We start from the raw sequence: 21,712 nt of genomic DNA on the forward strand, positions 1-21,712 counted from the left end.
GGCTCTATATTGGTATTTTTTGTTCTGTCCTCTAATTAAAAGCATTAACTTGATTGATTGGCTGGATGTGGAAGATGTGTTGCTGCATGTATGTGCAACTGTGCAAGTACATTTTAAAATAAATGATACTTTTAACCAGTTCCATATTTCAGCAAGTAATTCCAATAACAATTATACAAATTTCGTGTTTACGAAAACCAGCTACAGGGAGGCCAGCCTGGCCAGTAGAAAGTTGGATTGATTATCTGGGCCATGGAGAGAGCCAGAGGAAACTCACATGAGTGGTAGTTCCAAGTTGGTAGTGGTAGGGCCTCAAATCAGGCTGGAAATGAGCACCAAATGATTTTTAAAAGTTTTATTTTAGGCCGGGATATGTGCATTCTCTGTCTTGTGTATGGATCTTGAGTGATTGGCTTAATGTGAAAGAATACATACAGGAGAAGCACATTGGAAGTTCTGCAATGTTTTAATAAAAATGCAGAAGTGGAGAAGGAAAGACAATTCAGATAACAGGCAGAGCGTGGTGGCTCATGCCTGTAATCCTAGCACTTTGGGAGGCAGAGGTGGAAGGATCACTTGATCCCAGGAGTTCGAGTCCAGCGTGGGCAACAGAGAGAGCCATGTCTCTACAAAAAATTAAGAAATTAGCCGGCCATAGTGATGCGGGGCTGTGGTCCCAGTTACTCGGGAGGCTGAGGTGCAGGATCACCTGAGTTCAGGAGGTCGAGGCCACAGTGAACTGTGATTGCACCACTGCACTCCACCCTGGGCAACAGACTGAGACCATGTCTGGAAAAAAAAAATTGATAACAATTCAGATTGGCCACCAGAGTTGGACTGGGGGCTAGCAGGCAATGGTTTTACCTTCATTTTAAGATTGGCATCTTCTAACTCAAGTTTAATACAGGACTCGGGAAGAGGCTTGTATGCCTTTTGTGTCAGCATCACACTATCTTGATTATGGCAGCTTTATAGTAAGTTTTGAAATCAAGTAGTATAAGTTATCCAATGTTTTTCTTCATTTTCAAAATTGTTTTGGCGGTTCAGGGTTCCTTACATTTTCATATAAATTTTAGTATCAGTTATTTTTTTTTTCAAAAAACCGTGCTGTGATAGACTTTGTAGGAATTGCATTTAATTTTGCATATCTGTTTGGGGGAGAATTGCCATCTCACCATGAACATGGAATCTCTTCCCATTTGTTGAGCTCTTTAATTTCTCTTAGCAATATTTAGTAATTTTCAATGTACAAATTTTGCCCTTTTGTAAATTAATTTTGAAGTGTTTTATTTTTGATGGTATTGTGAATTGAATTATTTTTAAAATTTCATTAAAATTTTTTTATTGATAAAGTGAAAGCAAGTTGTTTTTGTTTGTTTGTTTTTTTGTTTTTTTTTTTTTTTTTGAGACAGAGTCTTGCTCTGTTTGCCCAGGCTGGAGTGCAGTGGCATGATCTTGGCTCACTGGAATCTCCGCCTACCAGGTTCAAGCGATTCTTCTGCCTCAGCCTCCTGAGTAGCTGGGACTACAGGCGCCCGTCACCACGCCTGGCTAATTTTTGTATTTTTAGTAGAGACAGGGTTTCACCATATTGGCCAGATTAGTCTCAAACTCCTGACCTCGTGACCCGCCTGCCTCGGCCTCCCAAAGTGCTGGGATTACAGGCATGAGTCGCTGCGCCTGGCTGAAAGCAAGTTTATTAAGAAAGCAAAGGAATAAAGAATGGCTACTCCATAGGTAGAGCAGCCGAATTATTTTTAAAATTTCATTATGGATTGTTGTCAGTATATAAACATACACTTGATTTCACTTATTAATCTTGTATCTTGCAACCTTCCTTGTTGAACTTGATGATTACTTCCAGTTTTTTGTGAATTACACAGGATTTTCTACATACAGCATCATGCCAATAAAGACAGTTTTACTTTTCTTTCCATGTGGATGCCTTTAATTTCTTTTTTGCCTGATTAATTTTTTTCTTACCTGGTTCGACCCTCCAGCACTTTGCTGAATAGACTTGGAGTGTATATTATTGACTTATTTCTCATCTTAGGGGGAAAACATTTAATCCTTTACCATTAGATAGGACGTTAGCTGTAAGTTTTTCATAAACACACTTTATCAGGTTGAGAGATTTTCCTTCTGTTACTAGATTGTTGAGAATTCTTATGAACAAATGTTAGAAATGTTGCTTTTCTGCATCTATTGAGATGACTGGTTTTGTTCCTTTATCAATATGATTTACTAACTGATTGTGTATTTATACTAACCTTGCATTCTAAATCCCATTTGGTCATGTTATATAATCCTTTTTACATAGTGCTGGATTTGGTTTAGTAATATTTTGTTTAGGATTTTTGTATTATGTTCATGAGTAATATTAGTAATATTTTGTCTTGTGATGTCTTTGTCTGGCTTTGGTATTACCGTAATAGTGGCATTTTAGAATGAGTTGGGAAGTGTTCCCTCCTATTTTTTCAGTTTGTGAAGGATTGGTATTTTTTTCTTTAAATATTTGATAGAATTCACTCACAAAGTCATCAGTTCGTGGGTATTTCTTTATAGGGAAATTTAAAATTACAAATTCAGGTTCTCCAGTGCACGCATGCGTGTGACTTCTCCGGTGAAGTTTGTCATGCGCGCGCCTGGCCGTGACTCCTCCAGAGCGAGCTTGTGCACGTATGCGCGCGCCTTCTCCATTGCCAGCTCCCACGCACTTTCTCCAGCACTGGTTCCCATGCACACACTTGACGCTTCTCCAGTGCGGAGCTCCCATAGTGTGTGCGGCTTTCTAGCACTCATTCTTGGTGGGTGTGCTTTGCCCGCGCTAGCTCCTTGGGGTGTGCCGCTTCTCCAGCGCTGGCTCCCGTGCTTGGGTGCCGCCCCAGCACCTGTTCCCAGCCGTGTGCACATCTCCAGCGCTGGGTCCTTGGCATATGTGCTTCTGCAGCGCCAGCTTCTGTGGTGTGCATCTTCCCCAGAGCAGGCTCTTGTAGTGCGCTGTGATCAGCTGCAGCCAGTGGTCAACTGTGTACCTCAGCATCCCCTTCAGGTGATTTTGTAACTGAGCCTCTGGTGGGACACCTCCCTGTGAACACCTTTTCCTGCCTCCCTAGAGGATGGGTTTCTGGCAAGTTACCAAAGGTGGTTTTCCAGCAAGTTGTGCTGGTGCAGCACCCACAGAGACATCTCTCCTATTCAGTGAGCCATGGCCATGCTCCCTCCAAAAAGTTCTTGATCCCATTTCTGGGAAGAAGTGGGTATTTTTCATTAGGGCATCCACCTCAGCCCTAGGGGCAGCGGCTCCTCCTTATATCTGCTATTCCTGTGTTTTGTAGAATTCTCTGTACTTCTGACTAGCCAGCACCTTGTTACTCCAGTCCTGTTATAGTGAATAGTTCTTGACTGGGAATGGTGACTTATGCCTGTAATCCCAGCACTTTGGGAGGCCGTAGGGCTTGGGAGGATTACTTGAGACTAGGAGTTTGAGACAAGCCTGGACAACGTAGCAAAACCCCTGTTCTACAGAAAACACGAAATTATCTGGGAGTGACGTGTGTGCTTGCCTGTAGTCCCACCTACTACGGAGGCTGATGTGGGAGAATCGTTGAGCCCAGGAGGTCGAGGCTGCTTGGAGCCATGATTATACCATTGCATTCCAGCCTGGGCAACAGAGTGAGACCCTCTCTCTAAAAAAGAAAAAATGACAACAACAACAATAATTCTTTATAGTTGACTTTCCTTATTCAAATTATTATGTGGTTTCTTTTTACTGACTGGACCCAGACTGATTTATCACCTTTGCTCTGAACTTCCTCAAGAAATCATGAGTGGTGAGAGTACTTTGTTCATTTTCTTGAATTGTGAAAGTGAATCCTAAGGTTTCTCCCACTTCCACATGACAAAAAGACACGTTTGTGTGAGAGTATGTAGGCTTTTACGAAGTGATGAAACTGCCTTTCCATGCCTTTGCAAATTAGAAACAGTATAGATTATCATGGAAAGTGGGGTCAGGGATTAGGAGGGGAGGAGAAGAGGACGGGATTAGAACTGTGGTCGACCTTATGGCATCCAGTGGGCAGGGTTCCCAGATGACCTGACTTTAGATGTGACTGTACTTCTCATTATCTTTCACCCCTGTTTTTCACTTTTCAGATTTCTGGGACTTGTGTTTTCATTTTCCTTTAGAGACCCAATGATGCTTTTGTAATTCAGAAACATTTTATGTGTGATATAAACATGTTATGTACATTTAGCTATTGTAGTGGAATCTGAGATCGGATCTGTTACTCTGGTGACTACCCATAAGACAGTTTGAGGCTGCGGTTTTTCACACACACACACTGATTCAGAGGAGACTATTTAAACAATATGAATTTGGCTGGGTGCGGTGCTGTGCACCTGTAGTGGCAACTATTTGAGAGGCTGCGGCTGGAAGATTGTGAGTTCAAGTCTCCTGGGCAAAATTGTGAGACCGTATCTCCAGGGGAAAAAAAAAAAAAAGGCTATGACTTTATGTCTGTGATTCCTTCTTTACCTGGTTCAGTTCAAAGGTATGGAATTGCCAGGCACTTTTTTTTTCTTTCATAAGATTTTGGAGGTGCGATTTACCTTAGTGACTTCCACCACCCTTCTATGGCTGGTTCCTTTTTGTTGTCATTTTGTTTTTGTTGGTTATTTCTGTTTATTTAAAGCTATAACATTATAAGACGTCGTACTTAGCCTAATCCTATTTTTGTAATTATGCTTGTACATTCAAGTGCTGTACTCAATAGATTTCCTTATTAACTCCTTATTTTTTTTTTGAGACAGCGTCTTGCTCTGTCTCCCAGGCTGGAGTGCAGTGGCACGATCTCGGCTCACTGCAAGCTCTGCCTCCCGGGTTCACGTCATTCTCCTGCCTCAGCCTCCCGAGTAGCTGGGACTACAGACGCCCGCCACCACGCCTGGCTAATTTTTTGTATTTTTGGTAGAGATGGAGTTTCACCGTGTTAGCCAGGATGGTCTTGATCTCCTGACCTCGTGATCCGCCTGCCTCGGCCTCCCAAAGTGCTGGGATTACAGGTGTGAGCCACCGCGCCTGGCCAACTGCTGATTTATTGATGACCATTTGTGGTTATGCGTAATGATTTTTCCTCTGTCCTTGTGCACTGCAGTTCATATTATTGCCTTATGTATATATGCCTGTTTCCACAACTCTTAGCCAACTTCCTCAGGGTATATTCTTTTTTATTATATAACTGCATTGATGTTTGTTTTGTGCCAGCATCCTTTCCTCCCTTCTCTGTCATAACAGACCCTAGATTTTCTTTTAGTAGTCACTATTCTATGGGCTCTGGAGAACGCTGATACTACCTCTAGCTCCTGGGGGTGGACTTTGATTGGTTTAAGGAGTGTGTTTTATTGATTCATCACAGTCATTGGTTAGGGATGGGCATAAGCTCAAGCAAGTCCAGTCTTCTGAATACATCTGAGGTCTGTCTCTTGCTTGGGATGCTGGAACAGAAGTATGTACTCTATTTTTGGGTGGTATGGATGTGATGTGACTTCTGTAATGGCTAAAGCTGTTTTGCTATCATGAGGGAAGCAGGATGGAGAGATAGATCAACTGTGAAGTCTGCCCTGTTTTTGGACTTGCCAGTTTCTTGAACCAACAAATTCCCCCCTCTTTTTTTTTCTATTTTGAAACAGGGTCTTGCCCTGTCAACCAGGAGTGCAGTGGCATGATCATAGCTCACTGCAGCCTCAAACTCCTGGGCTCCGGCAATCATCCCACTTCAGCCACCTGAGTAACTAGGACTACAGGTGTGCACCACAATGTCTGGCTAATTTATTATCATTATTTTTGTAGAGACAGGGTCATGCTATGTTACCTAGGCTGGTCTTGAACCCCTGGCCTCAAGCTGTCCTCCTGCCTGGGCCTCCCAAAGTACTGTCATGAGAGGTGTGAGCCACCATGCCTGGCCTCCCGTTATTGTTTTAGCTGGTTTTGCTTGATGCAGCAGGGGCATTTAATGCTTACTAAATATTTAGATCTTCCCTCACATTTCCCAGTTCACTTGCAGCTAGGTAGGACATTGTGATCGTTCTAGCCAATAGATTTTAAGCAGGTTATTTCCAGGTAGAAGCATTTAGTAGCAGATTCCTGACCTATCTATCTCTCCTTTTTGCAATGGTGATTATGGAGGCTAGGTGTTGAGATGTCTGAGCATCTGTCATGTTGGATCCATGAGTGACTGTGGAGCAGAATACCACCCCCACCCCACAAACATGTGTGTCCCACATAATATGTTGGACATATAGTATCAGAAAAAAGTTACTACATCATAACTTAGCCTATCTTGATGAATAGAGTTGGGTGTTCAATTACTAGAAACCAAAGGCATCCTAGGTGATATAGTATAATTTTGTAATTCTTAGTGTGTATTTGGTGATTTACAATGTATGCAGATTATACATTGTAATTGATTGGTAAGACACTTGTCTGAAGGAATCAGTTATATTTAGCCCTAGCTTTCTGAATTTGGTGTACCCAAACATGACCTTGTCCAACATGGATTGTAATGATTACTTAGCCTATCTACCCCTACATATCAAAGGTTATAATAAAACACTATATAAAATATACAGTTGTAGAAATAATATCGAATTGCTGCTTTTGCTTGAAGCTGTTAGCTAGGAATTTCTAATCATAGGCCATACGAGTGAGTAACCAGGTATTAGTGGTATAACAGCATGCGTTTTATTTATAAAGTAGTATTTTCTGCAGTATTTGGCACCCAGAAGAATATCTTGTGTTTCTGATACTGACTAGTACCATTAGAATTTTTAGTCATTACTCTAAAAAGTTGGCAAAGCTAGTGAAACTTTTGCTTGATGATAAGTATTTTGATAAGTGGTGACTTTTTGAAACTGTGCAGCCAGTTTTAGGAGTAACAGAAATATTTTTATATGAAATGGTATAATATGATTGATTTTATCTTAAAATTGAGTAGTTGTAAGGAAGAAAAGTGCAATACAAATATCTTTTTCTTTTTTAGAGATGCATCTCACTCGGTCCCCCAGGCTGGAGTGCAGTAGTGCAATCATAACTCGTTGCAGTCTTGCCCTCCTGAACTCAAGTGATCCTCCCACCTGAGCCTCCGGAGTAGCTAGGACTACAGGCATGAGGCAGGCACTGTGCCTGCCATTAAAAATATCTCGAATTTTGGTAGTGACATTCCTTTGAAGATATTAAAAGCTAGAAATTTGTTTCATTCTATCAAAGTTTCAGGTATCTTCATTTAGTTCTACATGTGTGTGCTGTACCCATCTAATGTTTGCCTAAAATTGTACTAAGTCTTTTTGGTTTTAAAATAATTTAAGTCTAGGCCGGGCATGGTGGCTCATGCCTGTAATTGCAGCACTTTCGGAGGCCGAGGCGGGTGGATCACTTGAGTCCAGGTGGTCAAGGATGCAGGTCAGCTGGGCAAGGTGGCTCTTGCCTGTAATCCCAGCACTTTGGGAGGCCAAGGCGGGTGGATCACTTGAGGTCAGGAGTTCGACTCCAGCTTGGCCAACATGGTGAAACCTGTCTCTAATAAAAATACAAACAAAAACTAGTGGGGTATGGTGGCACGTGCCTGTAATCCCAGCTACTTAGGAGGTGGAGGTACAAGAATCGCTTGAACTCGGGAGGCACAGGTTGCAGTGAGCTGAGACTGGGCCATTGCACAAGGAAAAAAAAAAATATATGCGGTGATCTGTGATTCCACCACTGCACTCCAGCCTGGGTGACAGAGCAAGACCCTATCTCAAAAAAAAAAAGAAAAAAAAATTAAGCCTAAGATGTTTAATTTAAAAATAATTTGAGTTTTTAAAAAAGAATGTTTTTGAGGCAAAATGGTGAGAATAGGACAAGTATTTGAAAATATTCTGGTACTTGATCAGAACCACCTTTGGTTACATTGTTTTGTGGCCAAAGTGGCTATGACTAAGTGACTACATGTTAGTTATTTTAAAAACATTGTTTCTAAGGTATTACTGATGTACATGAATGGATTGATATTGTTATCATGGGAGTGGTTTGTTATAAAAGCGAGTTTGGCCCTCTTGTGCTCTGTCACTGTGTGATGCCTTCCATCGCAATGTGACCCCTCAATCTTAGACTTCCCAGCCTCCAGAACTGGGAGCTGATAAATTTCTGTTATTTGTAAACTACTGAGTCTCACGTATTCTGGTATAGCAGCACAAAACGGACTAAGACAGGCAGTTGGGCAACAGCAAGTCTGAGTTCCCTTCCAGCAGCAACTGGCAGGAGTGAAATCCTGGCTGTCTTCTTTGCAGTCAAATGCTCTACCACTGAGCTATACCTACTGGCTATCTTCTTTGGACAGTTGCTGTTTTTGACCACAAGCCTGTCTAATTGCTTTACTCATTTAACTTATCTGTTGTGGACATTTGAATTTACGACCTTTGTCTAAAGTAATTTAAGTTTTGAATAATTCTGAAATGCATTCAGTTGTTAAACTAACACTTAGAAAAAAATGGACAGATCAGAACAAATTTATCATATTTACTGGAGAAATTACTGCAATAATCAGGGTTCTCTGGTGACTTCTAAGTTTCATATCTGTAGAAAAGATTATTATTATTCCTGAGCAGTAAGATACTATATACCCTTTATAAATCAGAGCTTTTTGTTCTGTTGATTTTATACAAATACGTTGGTTTTATAAGCATGGTTTTTTTTTTTTAAACTACTTCTTTTGATTTCTTAATTTATTTCTAACATTACTTTGGGCAATAGCCCTATTAAAAGTGCTTTGTACTTTCCAAATTATTTCCATATAGATTATATGGGATTCTCACAATAACCATATGTGCTAAGGTAAGATAGGCATTTTAAAAAAAGAAAAATAGGGCTGAGCACCTGTAATCCCAGCACTTTGGGGGGCAGAGGTGGGCGGATCACTTGGGCCCATAAGTTCAAGACAAGCCTGGGCAACATGGTGAAACCTTGTCTCTCCAAAAAATACAAAAATTATCCAGGCGTGGTGACATGCAACTGTAGACCCATACAGTGTGGCATGCAACTGTAGGCTGAAGTGGGAGGATCGCTTGAGCCTGGGAGGTTGAGGGTGCAGTGAGCTGTGATCATACCATTGCACTCCAGCCTGGGTGACAGAGCAAAACCCTATGTCTAAAAACTAAATAAATAAAAATTAGAAAAGAAAAATAGAATGGAGACTTTTCAGAAAAAAATTACTTTGGCTCATAATTAAGGAATTCCCAAGAGATTGCCCAAAGGAGGATAGCTACTGATGAACTTCTTGGGTTAATTGTGTATGTACAGCTTTTAAATGTGTCTTAATTGTTATGAGATGATAACCTTTTCAGTAATCAAAAGAGCCGGGTATTTCTGGTTACCCAAACCCAACTGATTTTAGCAGAAAACATTTGCCTTAAATAATAACTTCTCTTTGAAATGTTTACAGAGAAGGAAACTGAGTTTAATGGCAAGGTTGTTGACTGTTACCCAGGGAAACTAACTCCTGTCTGGTGCTCTTTTTGTTGCACCAGTAGTTCGATGTCCAAGGGTGGCTGAAGCTTCCTTTGGAAGCATTGTTAAGCAAGTCTTTCTCAGGCTTTCGGTTGCATCTTTCTACTGTGTGAATAGGGGCATTAGGAGAAATGTAATCTTTGAATACTGCCCAACCAGTTTCTGCTTGGTAACGTGCCCTGAAATCCTCAATGAATGCCAGCAAACAAATTAGATCCACAGTGTATTTGATACGCATGTCTTTTCCCCAAACAAAATTCAAATTTCACAAACACAAACTGAGTCATTTTCCAAATGTTTGTATATGAATGCAAGTTTTTGTCCTGTTCTTCTGTAACCAATACCATAAAACTTCTGAAGGTCCTTGATGCATTTATTGTACAATGTTAATCCAAAACAAAACTTTATTCTGACTAAACTTGTAGCTATGGAGAGATACCAAACTCATTTTTGTTGATCAGTACAACATGTTTGTACCAGCCAGATCTAAAAAATGTGTAAAGGAGTACCATGCTGTAAAGACCTTATTACAGTTGTAAACACCAGTGCAGCTGTTACGAATCTAGCAAAACCTCAGGTTAAACAATTTCAAATTTACTGAAGATGACATTCCAGACCCAGTTTTCATAACATAAACACTCTAGGACATGCCTTTGAGATGAGTGGGATTGTCATTAATATTAATGCCACCAAATTCAAGGCTGAGAAGTCATTTCTTTCCAAGCTTTATTTTCACTCCTAATTTTGGAATAAAATATACTTTTAGCCTGAAGTATGGCATGTCTTTTCACAGCCTGAAAACATTTGATCCTGTTGCCTTTGAATTGTAGGAATGCAAAAATACAGTATAATTCTTTTATTCTTTATGGTCATTTAACTTAAATGAGTTTGTTAGAATTAAAGTTGGGAAGAATTAACTGTTAATGGAATTCAATTGCATTGTTCAATTAAAAAATAAAAGGATGCTAAAAATAGTTGCTGTTTAAGGATTAGTGTGACATTTTAGAATGCTGCATTTAAGGAAGGAATTTTATTCTAAAGTGATTTGAAGCACATTTTTTGTGGTCCTTTCACCTAGACAAGGTAGGACAAGCATTCAAAACCTGAACCAGTCTTAGTCTGTTTTTTTCTTAGTTTCCACTTAGTGGGACATCTGGTGAGGTATCGTTTTGGCCATATAGTCATTTCTAAAGTTTCTGTGCTCTGATTTCCAGTTAAGTCTTCTATGATGTTTGCCAAATTTAAGAGCATGCAGGGGTCCACTGGAAGTGCTGAATAACTGGGCTTTGGCCTAATTCTTGTGCATGGCTGTGTGTGTGGGGTGGTTTTGTTTTGTTTGCTTGTTTATTGGTAATTGCATTAAATTCCATTTGCCTTTACTGAATTTTTTTTTGTTGGACTTTTGGGGAAACCTCTAAATTGGATAATAGAGCAATTAAGTGACTGTTTGTAAGCGATCCTCAGTGCTCTATTAGAGAGGCAGCATTTATCAAAAGAAGACAGTTGAATTTCTCCTGTTTAAACTTGCTTTTGAAATTCCGTTAATTTTCTAATAAGGAGAATTGAAGCCAACCATTGTCAAGTACCATACTGTAATCTAAAGTTGGTAACTGTGGAAGCACATAGTTGATATGGTGATACCTTTTTCAGAGGAACTTTGGCTATTTCCATTAGCATAAAGGACACAACAGACTGCATCTTGTTGCCTTCACCTCTGTCTTATTTCTTCTGTTTTCCTTTTTTTTTTTTGTGATGGAGTCTTGCTCTGCTGCCCAGGCTGCAGTACAGTGGCATGATCTTGGCTCACTGCAACCTCCGCCTCCCAGGTTCAAGTGATTCTTGTGTCTCAGCCTCTCAAGTAGCTGGGATTACAGGCACACGCCACCACACCCACCTATTTTTTTTTTTTTTTTTAATTTTTGGTAGAGACAGGGTTTCCCCATGTTGCCCAAGCTGGTCTTGAACTCCTGGGTTCAAATGATTTCCTCTCTCAGCCTCCCAAAGTGCTGGGATTACAGGTGTGAGCCACCACTCCTGGCCCCCCTTTTTAAAAAAAAAATTAAAGAGGTTGTGGAGGTTTCTTTGAATTCTTTTGGTGTTTTTAAAAATGTTATATTTTGAGAAGAAAATCTGGGCAGGTACAAAGAACCCCTCCCTTTCCTGTCTAAAAACTTTTTTGCAGTCGCCCTGGAATTTTCCTTCATTGTCATTCATCCTTCTCTCCTTTCTTGATATTGGGTCTTCTGTTTACTATATTTTATTTCTTGGTTTTCTCCCTCCTCTTGGTGTGGAGCAGGTGTTCTAGTATCTTCCTAAAGCAGAATGTGTGGGAGGTGAATTATTTCTAGTCACTGCCTGTTGAATGTGAAGTTATTCTAGTCACATTTGATTGATAGTTTGTCTAGATAAGAATTCCAGGTTGGAAATTATTTTCCTTTAGAATTGTGAGGCATTGTTTAATTTCCTTCTACCTTCCTGTGTTTTTACAATTTCATGATGATGTGCCTGGTGTGGATCTCTTCTCATCCATTTTCTTGGGCACTTGGTCAGCCCTTTCAATCTGGAAACTCCTGTCTTTTAGTTCTGAGAAAATTTTTGTTGATTATCTCTTCCCTTCCATATTGGAACTCATTACAAGAAAGCTAATTAAGGAAGAGTAGAGGGTTGTGTTATGGGCTGAATTGTGTCCACCCCTCCCCCATTCATAAGTTGAAGCTGAAGCTAAAACCCCCAATGGGACTGTATTTGGAGACAGAGCCTTTAGGAAGTCATATGGGTGGGGTCCTAATCTGATAGGATTGGTGGCCTTAGAAGAAGAGGTAGAGAGAGAGATCTCTCCCCACATAAGCACAAAGAAGAGGTCATGTGAGGACACAGGTAGCTGCCTACATACAAGCCAGGAAGAGGGCTCTCACACAGGCCTTGATTGTAGACTTTTCAGCCTCCAGAATTGTGAGAAAATACATTTCTGTTATTTAAGCCACCACGTATGTGATATTTTGTTATGGCAGCCTAAACTGACTAAGACAGGTTGAGGTCAATCTAGGACCTCAGCTTCATCAAGGTGAACTGCATGCATTGCAAGAGAATATTAACATGGTGCTGGTGCGTGTGTGTTCTCCTTTTTGACTGGTCGCTTTTTAAACTTAGTTCACTCATCTGCGTATCACCCTTTGTGAGTTAGCACAAGTCATTAACCCAAGGTTCTAGATCTGTGCTGACCAGTGCCATAGTCAATAGGTACATTTAATTATTTAAATTTACATTAATTAAAATTAAATAAAATTCAAAATTCACTTCCTCAGATTCATTAGCCATATTGCATGTGTTGAGAAGCCACATGCAGCTGGTGCCTGCAGTATTGGATGGACAGATAGAGCCAGAACCTTTCCATCCTTGCAGAAAGTCTGGCTGTACAACTGTATTCTGGATACTTGCCTTACACCTCTCCCTCTCTTTTTTTTTGTCCAGTGGGTCTGAACTTTTTTAGGTTCAAGGCATACTTAGGAATACTAGAATTTGTAGTGGACATCTTCAAGGTTTTAAAACAACACTAAGAAGTAAACAACCATTATAGTGCAAACTCTGCCAAAGTGTCATATGCATACTGAGTCTATAACTGCATCTGCAGTGATTATGCTATTGGCATTTGGCCATGCTTCTGCAGTATGGCCCTTAGAAGAGCTGTTTTCTACCCCTACTGGGCTTTCTGATATGTTTGTAGGACAGAGAATTGCAGGAAGCAGGCCTTCATGTCTGAGCCGTGCTGCTCTGGTTTGCTGTGCTGAATGTTGCTGTGCTCTCCCAGAAGAGGTAGGCACAGGTGCTTTAGAAGGAACTGTCAGAACCCCACTGCTCTACTGAGCACTGGTGAGTCTGAGGATTCACAGGCTGAAGGCAGGTCACTGAAAGCGACCTACATTCTGGAATTTCTCGGAACAGATTATTTCCTGAGATGACAAAAAGTATAATTTTGGTCAGAAGGATCACTGAATTTCCTGGAATCTACCCCACCAGGCTGTGTCTTCATAGGTGGGAGCTGTTCTCAAGAATCCTCAAAACAGCCCTTTGAGGTAGGTTCTGTTTCACTCCCAAAGAGAAGCGAGGTTGGCACTCAGAAATTTCACATCATTTGCCTTGGCTCACTGAATGAACTAGTGAATAGTGACGCTGGCTTCAGACCTTTCTGTTTTTCTTTAAAACTTGTGTTTTTTTCTACCAGAATGCAACTAGGGTTGGCCAGTGGCCCCTTCTGTCCATCACGTGGGAGCAGCTCTCCTAAAGCTGGGCTCTGCATTAAAGGGATTGTTTGCAAATTTATTAAATTAAACATGTTTAATTCAGGGTAAAAACTGAATGATTTGGAAGATCTTCTTTCTTTTTTTTTTTTTTTTTTTTTTTTTTGAGATGGAGTCTCGCTGTGTTTCCCAGGCTGGAGTGCAGTGGCGCAATCTCTGCTCACTGCAAACTCCACCTCCCAGGTTCCTGCCGTTCTCCTGCCTCAGCCTCCCGAGTAGCTGGGAGTACAGGCGCCCCCCCACCACCGCGCCTGGCTAATTTTTGTGTGTGTGTGTTTTTTTTTTTTTTTAGTAGAGACGGGGTTTCACCGTGTTAGCCAGGATGGTCTTGGTGACCTCGTGATCCACCCGCCTCGGCCTCCCAAAATGCTGGGATTACAGGCGCGAGCCACCACGCCCGGCCTTTTTTCTTTTATTTTAAAGAACTGTTGTTATTTTTATTTCAATTAAATTGAAAAAACACAGGGAAAAAGTACAACAACAACAAATCCCAGGCAGGGCATGGCGACTCACGCCTGTAATCCCTGCACTTTGGATCGCCTGAGTCCAGGAGTTTGAGACCAGCCTGGGCAACATAGTGAGACCTCAGCTGTAGAAAAAAATTAAAGAATTAGCTGGGCATGGTGGTGCATGCCTGTGGTCCCAGCTACTAGGGAGGCTGAGGTGGGAGGATCGCTTGGAGGAGGTTGAAGCTACAGTGAGCCTAAATCAGTCGTGCCACTGCACTCTAGCCTGGACGACAGAACAAGACCTTGTCTAAAAAAACCCAGAACCCGGCCGGGCGTGGTGGCTCACGCTTGTAATCCCAGCACTTTGGGAGGCCGAGGTGGGCGGATCACGAGGTCAGGAGATCAAGACCACGGTGAAACCCCGTCTCTACTAAAAATACAAAAAAAATTAGCCGGGCGTGTTGGCGGGCGCCTGTAGTCCCAGCTACTCGGAGAGGCTGAGGCAGGAGAATGGCATGAACCCGGGAGGCGGAGCTTGCAGTGAGCCGAGATCGCGCCACTGCACTCCAGCCTGGGCGACAGAGCGAGACTCCATCTCAAAAAAAAAAAAAAAAGAAAACCCAGAACCCAAAAAACAAAAAACCCCAACAAATCCCTCATAGCACCAGCACTTATTTTTGAAGACTTCCTGTACTTACACATATAAATATTTTGTACAAAAATGTTATGATATTATAAATATTTTTCTGCAGCTTCCTTATTTGACTTAAGAATTTATGATGAACATCTTTCTGAGTCAGTCAGGAATATTGTTCATGCACTGTTAACTCCTCTGTTACTTTAACAATTTTGTGTGTGTGTGTGTGTATGTGTGTGTGTGTGTGTTTTGATGATTATTGTTATACTGACTTTAGCCACTTTTCATCATTTTAGCCTTTAGGTCTCTTTTTTTCTTTGTGTGGTCTTAACCGAGAAATAATTGCAAGTGAGGAACAAAGTCTTAAATTTGGTGGCACTTACCACCAAATAATTCCAGATGTTTGCCTTCCCTCTACATAGAAAGAGCCCACTCTCATGCTGTATTTGTTCTTCTCATCCTCCCCTGTCTTATTTCTCTTTCATTTCATTTAATTTTAACCTCAATACCAGACTTATTTTGTGCAGCCCTTGGCCTGCTGCGGAGATATCCTTGCCACTGACTCTCTTTCCAGCCCCCAGTCGCTGATGTGTCTCTTGGCAGCGAGTGTAAATGATGGTGGTCCTCTCATTCTGACGTGGGAGCACCCCAAGTCAACAGTAATATTTGGTGTAACAAGTACCAGGGTGGGATAACCACATATCCCTGGACTGGGATTTTAAAATTGTCAGTTGTCCTGTCATTTGTGGTTTAGGGATCAACTTGAGCAAGAGAAACCCCGTCTCTACTAAAAATACAAAAATAAATTAGCCGGGCATGGTGGCAGTCGCCTGTAATCCCAGCTACTCAGGAGGCTGAGGCAAGAGAATTCCTTGAACCCAGGAGTCAGAGGTTGCATTGAGCCGAGATCGTGCCATTGCACTCTAGCCTGGGTGACAGAGCGAGACTGTCTTAAAAAAAAAAAAAAGAAAAGAAATTGTATTTATTTCCTACAGACTTCTTTTTCTTGGTTATCACCTGACATTGCCTTATCAGGTATTTTATTATGTATTTTATTCCTTTTTATTATTTTTGGCTTAAATTTTCCTTTTAGTCTTTTACTTTGATCATTCTTTCTTATTTTCTCCTCCATATTTTGGATTCTTCAGACTTCTTCCCTTTTCTTAATCTTATCTTACCAGATTTCCCTTCTGCTTAAATTTCATGATCCAGTTTTTCAGTAGATGGAGATAGAAGGCTGAGGTGAGGAAGGTGGGGGTAAATACGCTGCTTGCTGAATTTTAAATATAAAACAAGATATTAAGGAACTTATTTCCTTTTTGATTGCCTATATTTGGGAGACCATAGAATTGGCTGGCCACTAATATCAAGTGGCTTTTGTGTGCAGACCCTTACAAAGAAATGACTGATAAAGTCCCTACTTCTGGGAGTTCTGATAGTAAAAAGTGTGACATCTGTGACACATACATTGCCAGTCAATGATGGATAGAAATGGACAGACTTTGAGGAGATGAGTTTTGAGTATACAGAGATACCATTTTGTGTGTTTGTGCACATGCATTTGAGACAGGGTCTCACTCTGTCTCCCTGGCTGGAGTGCAGTGACGCGGACGTGGCTCACTATGGCCTCGACCTCCCAGCCTCAAACAGTTCTCCCACCTCAGCCTCCCGTGTAGCTGGAACCACAGGCATGCGCCACCATGCCTGGCTAATTTTTTGATGTTTTGTAGAGCTGAGGTCTCACTATATTGCCCAGGCTGGTCTCGAACTCCTGGACTCAAGCGATCCTCCTTCCTCAGCCTCCCAAAGTGCTGGAATTACAGGTGTGAGCCACTGCAGGGCCACAGAAATACAGTATATTTGTGATACCATTAGTAACTTTTATTTGACAGAGGGTGAAGTATTGACTAAGGGATAAAACCTATTCTGGGGCCCAGAAAACAAGGTTTTGCTCCAAGAAGGCAATTAGATGTGGATAACAGTTTCAGTACTGAATTGGGAACCTTTTTACTAAAATGTAGTCTACATGTGGGTATCTAGTAATAGAGTCACTGTTATTAAAGAACTGTATATATCTGTGACATACAGAGGAACCACATACAGTTTCTTTAATATGTTCTTCATCTTTGAGGAAATCCTAGACAAAACTGGAAAAATTTTAAGTTTTCTTATTGCTCATTACAAATTATAGGGATTTTGATATTGTGCAGTTAAAAGTTCAGTAGATTTTCGAAACTAGTTATTAATTGACCTCGGTTCTGCACATTTTTGTTGCTTTGCAAGGGTACCCTTAAGGCTCAAATAAAGTTAAAAGTAAGGTAAATGGCATGTTAGACTAAAACTGTTTTTTTTGTCTGTCAGCACTTAAATAGAAAAACAAACTAGCTTAAGAACATGACTGCAATTTAGGATCTTAAAACCATATATACCATAGTATTTTTAAAGCCTGCAACCAAAAAGTAGAATCATTGTGTTTTATAGCACTTTGAAATTCTGTCTGATGTTACTGTATGTCTGTGCTGGCCTGATATGGCTTTTGGATTGTGTTTGTGGTAGAAGAATTTCTTGTATTTGTATATTACTTGGCTGCACAGATGGTATCCGCTTGAAATCTACTAAATAAAACTAGAACAATGATTTTGCCAGTTGGTTTTGACTGCTTTTATTTATTTTGGATGGCTATAGTCTTTGTGAAGATGGCAGACTAAACCTGGAAGTGACAGCTAAGAACAGAATGGGTAGGTCTGCTAATTTATCTCAGTAGAACTCATGCCACTTCTCCCTGGGTACAAGACGTTTTCTTCAATTGAATGTCCACAGGCCAGCTGAGCCATCCTTCGCTCCCATATCCCTATTGTCCTTGGCCCAGACCTTTTCTTTTTTTTTTTTTTTTTTTTTTTTTGAGAAGGAGTCTTGCTCTTTCACCCAGGCTGGAGTGCAGTGGCGCGATCTCGGCTCACTGCAGGCTCCGCCCCCCCGGGGTTCACGCCATTCTCGTGCCTCAGCCTCCCGCGTAGCTGGGACTACAGGCGCCCGCCACCTCGCCCGGCTAATTTTTTGTATTTTTAATAGAGAAGGGGTTTCACCGTGTTAGCCAGGATGGTCTCGATCTCCTGACCTCGTGATCCGCCCGCCTCGGCCTCCCAAAGTGCTGGGATTACAGGCGTGAGCCACCGCGCCCAGCCAGCCCAGACCTTTTCTCATCCTCCATGGGTTATCTCATCCATTTCCATAGCTTTAGTTATTGTCTCTCTGTTGATGTTTCTACATCTGTGTCTTCAGCTTAGGCCTGTTTCCTAACCTCTTCCTCACATACCCACTGCCCACTGGACCTCTTCATTTAGATGCCCCAGGTCTCTTGTACTCACCATGCCCTAAGCTGAGCCTATCTTTTTATCCAAGTATGTTCCTACTCCTTTGTTGCCCCTTTCAGCGTGTGGTGGCATAACACATCTAGTTCTCTAATCAGAAACCTGAGCAACATCTTTACCTCCTCTCTGTTCCTTTTTTTACTATGTTTGATCTAAACACTAAATACTATGTGTTCTCCCTGATAAGCATCTCTTATCTGGGTGCTTTTCTCTATTCCTTCATGCAACTAGACTAGGCCTCAGTTACTGTAAGATGGTCTTCCATCTTACAGTGTGATCTTCTCTCCCCTGGTGGTCCATTTTCTATATTGCTTCTGTGATTTTTCTGAAACACAAATCTGATTATATCACTTTCATGCTAAAAATCCTCCAGTGACTTCCCTTTGCTCTTAGAATAAAGTCAGAGTCCTTACTCTGTTTTGTAAAGTCTTTTTAAATCCATCTCCTGCTTGCTTGAGCAGGGTGACAGTCTTGGTAAAATGTACTTTTATAGCCAGAAGTCCCCCTCACACTTAACATATCATGATGCTTTCTTTTCTTGTGAGAAGTGAGAAATTTTATTGTGACATGTTGTCCATTAGTAAACCACACTCAGATCTGTGTGCTCCTCTTCCAAAAAATACATTATATATATTTCTACAAAGAGAGAAAACACGTAATAGTTGTCAGGTTCTTTTGAGAAATCCTTTTGTAGAAGTTATGCTTGGTGTTGTTTTAATGTTTTTATTACAAAGTAGAGAGCCTGTCTGATGAATCTTACACAAATAAAGTAATGGAGGTAATTAGATATCACCACAGCCTTTCCTTTCTCTCCAGAACAGGTAATAAGAGTCAGCATTCATTTGGAAGCAGTTGCCCAGACGTGCCAACAGAAGTTGTGGGCATCTGTATCTCCTAAGAAAGTGGGTTTCCTGAAAACCTTGGGAAAGGAAGGAAGAGAGGGAGGGAGAGAGGAAGGGAAGATGCTATGTAGGTGGGCCAGTCACCAGCAGAGGGATAAAACATGGTGAGATCGGCCGGGCGCGGTGGCTCACGCTTGTAATCCCAGCACTTTGGGAGGCTGAGGCGGGCGGATCACGAGGTCAGGAGATCGAGACCATGGTGAAACCCCGTCTGTACTAAAAGTACAAAAAAATTAGCCGGGCGTGGTGGTGGGCGCCTGTAGTCCCAGCTACTTGGAGAGGCTGAGGCAGGAGAATGGCGTGAACCCGAGAGGCGGAGCTTGCAGTGAGCCGAGCTTGCGCCACAGCACTCCAGCCTGGGCAACAGAGCGAGACTCCGTCTCAAAAAAAAAAAAAAAAAAAAAGATGGTGAGGTCAAAATATAAAAGCACCAGTAGAGTATTCCTTTGGCTGGCCTCTATGTCTGGATGCCCTAAAATGTTTATCTCCATTATTATAAAAGAAGTCCGTGTAGATGCCTAGAGAAAGGAGGCATCCCTGATTTGGGCAGGATTCTAAACAATTGCCTTTTTGTATTGTTAGTCTACACTTTGCTGAAAGTCCCTGTTGCCTCAGTCTGCTGTTCCCCTGGTGAGCCCCCACGTATGGTTCAGTTCTCAGTGCCAGGTCTCTTTTTCTGGAAACTTTCCTTAGCATCCCAAGTCTGGGTTAAGTGCTCCACTTAGTCTGCTGTACTATGTAACACTTCTCACTCTGCAGTTTTAGTTTGTATTTTAAGTTCAGTGACTATGACTAATGTTATTGTTTGAAATGAAAGAGATTTTAAGAGTTTCTTCAAGAGGATTGACCAGAGTCCTGAGACATTTCTCCATTCCTAAATATATAAAAGCCATGAGTTGCCTTTGAACTTCATTACAATTTTGAAAATTTTTAGATATATCAAAGGTATTCTGTGGATGAGAGCTAGCCTGCTTCAATCCAGTTGTGACTATCTTGACTGTGAATGTCAGTGTTCGTGTTTGATGTTCTTTATTTTGGTGTATGCTCTAGGTGTAAAGCCAGCCCAATATTGTCCCAACACATGACTGTGTTTGTTTGGCTAACTGAATACACCCTACCTGCCTTTTCTCCATTTTCTGTCTTCATATCGAAATCCATACACTTGAAATATTCTAATCCACTAGATACATGTAATTTCCTCATTTATGCTTTACTGAAACCCTGTTGGAAAATTCAAATTAATTACCCTTAGATTAAAAAAAAAAAAACCTAACAAAGCTCTGTGGATTTGGTATGGGAACATATCAATAAATTTTTTTTAAATAAAAACCACATAATTATTTTTAAAAACAACATTTATTTTCAGATCTGTTGAGTTTTTCCACCTACTTCTTTAAAAGTTTTCCTTGTCATCCAAAGACATGACATTTGAGGATCTGTCTCTTTACTAGTTTTCTGTTTTTCAGGCAATGAAGCCTCTTGTTACATTAAATTAGTGTGTCTAGGTCATGATCCTTAGTCATTTTAAATTGGAGTGTGATAGGTTTTAATATATTGTGCAGTAGATCCTTGATATTTTCAGATTTAACAGGTTTGTTTTGATTTTTAAAATCACTTTATTGAGATGTGATTGATATATAAAAAGTTGTACATATTTAATATATAGAACTCAATGAGTTTGTGGATAAGTATATACCTATGAAGTTATCACCACCATCAAAACTGTAAACATACCCATAACCTCCCAAAGTTCCCTCTGCCGCCTTTGTTATTATTTTTTTGTGTATGGTAAGAACACTTAATATAAGCTCTACTCTTTTAGCACATTTTTACTATACAGCATAATATTGTTAGCCATAGGCACTATGCAACATAGTAGATCTCCAAAATTTACTTCTCCTTTAGGACTGAAACTTTGTACCTTTAACTGTCACCTCTCAATTTCCCCTCCTGCCAGCCCCTGGCAATAGCCATTGTACTGTTTTTTTTTTTTAATTGATACAGGGTCTCACTGTGTTGCCCAGGCTGGAATGAGTGGTGTGATCATAGCTCACTGTAGCCTCAACCTCCGGGGCTCAAGAGATCCTCCTGCTGTAGCCTCCTAAGTAGCCAGGACTACAGGCATGCGCCATCCTGCCTGGCTAATTTTTTATTTTGTACAGATGGGGTTTTGCTCTGTTGCCTAGGCTGGTCTCAAACTCTGGCCTCAAGTGATCCTCTCTTATTGTGGTTTTGATGTGTATTCCCCTGATGATTACTGATGTTGAGCATTGTTTCAAATAACTGCTAGCCATTTGTTTGTCTTCTTTGAAGAAAAGTTGGTTCAGGTCCCTTTGACCATTTAAAAAATCAGTTTTTTTTGTTTTGTTTTGTTTTTTGTTTTTGGTATTGAGCTGTTTGAGTTCCTTATATAATATATTCTGGATATTAACCCCTTCTCAGATGCATAGTTTGCAAATATTTTCTCCCATTCTGTAGGTTGTCTCTTCACGCTGTTATTTTCTTTGCTGTGAA

At 40.9% G+C, this 21,712-nt stretch overlaps 1 protein-coding gene across 8 annotated transcripts in view; it reads left to right on the forward strand.

Annotated features, from left to right (window-relative positions):
• The window catches only part of FANCC (FA complementation group C), a 226,300-nt gene that overhangs the window by 1,787 nt on the left and 202,801 nt on the right, over positions 1 to 21,712 (forward strand). The gene's annotated exons all lie outside the window — the stretch shown is intronic.

Source organism: Symphalangus syndactylus, chromosome 3 (genome assembly GCF_028878055.3).
Source record: "Symphalangus syndactylus isolate Jambi chromosome 3, NHGRI_mSymSyn1-v2.1_pri, whole genome shotgun sequence".
Lineage (NCBI taxonomy): Eukaryota > Metazoa > Chordata > Mammalia > Primates > Hylobatidae > Symphalangus > Symphalangus syndactylus.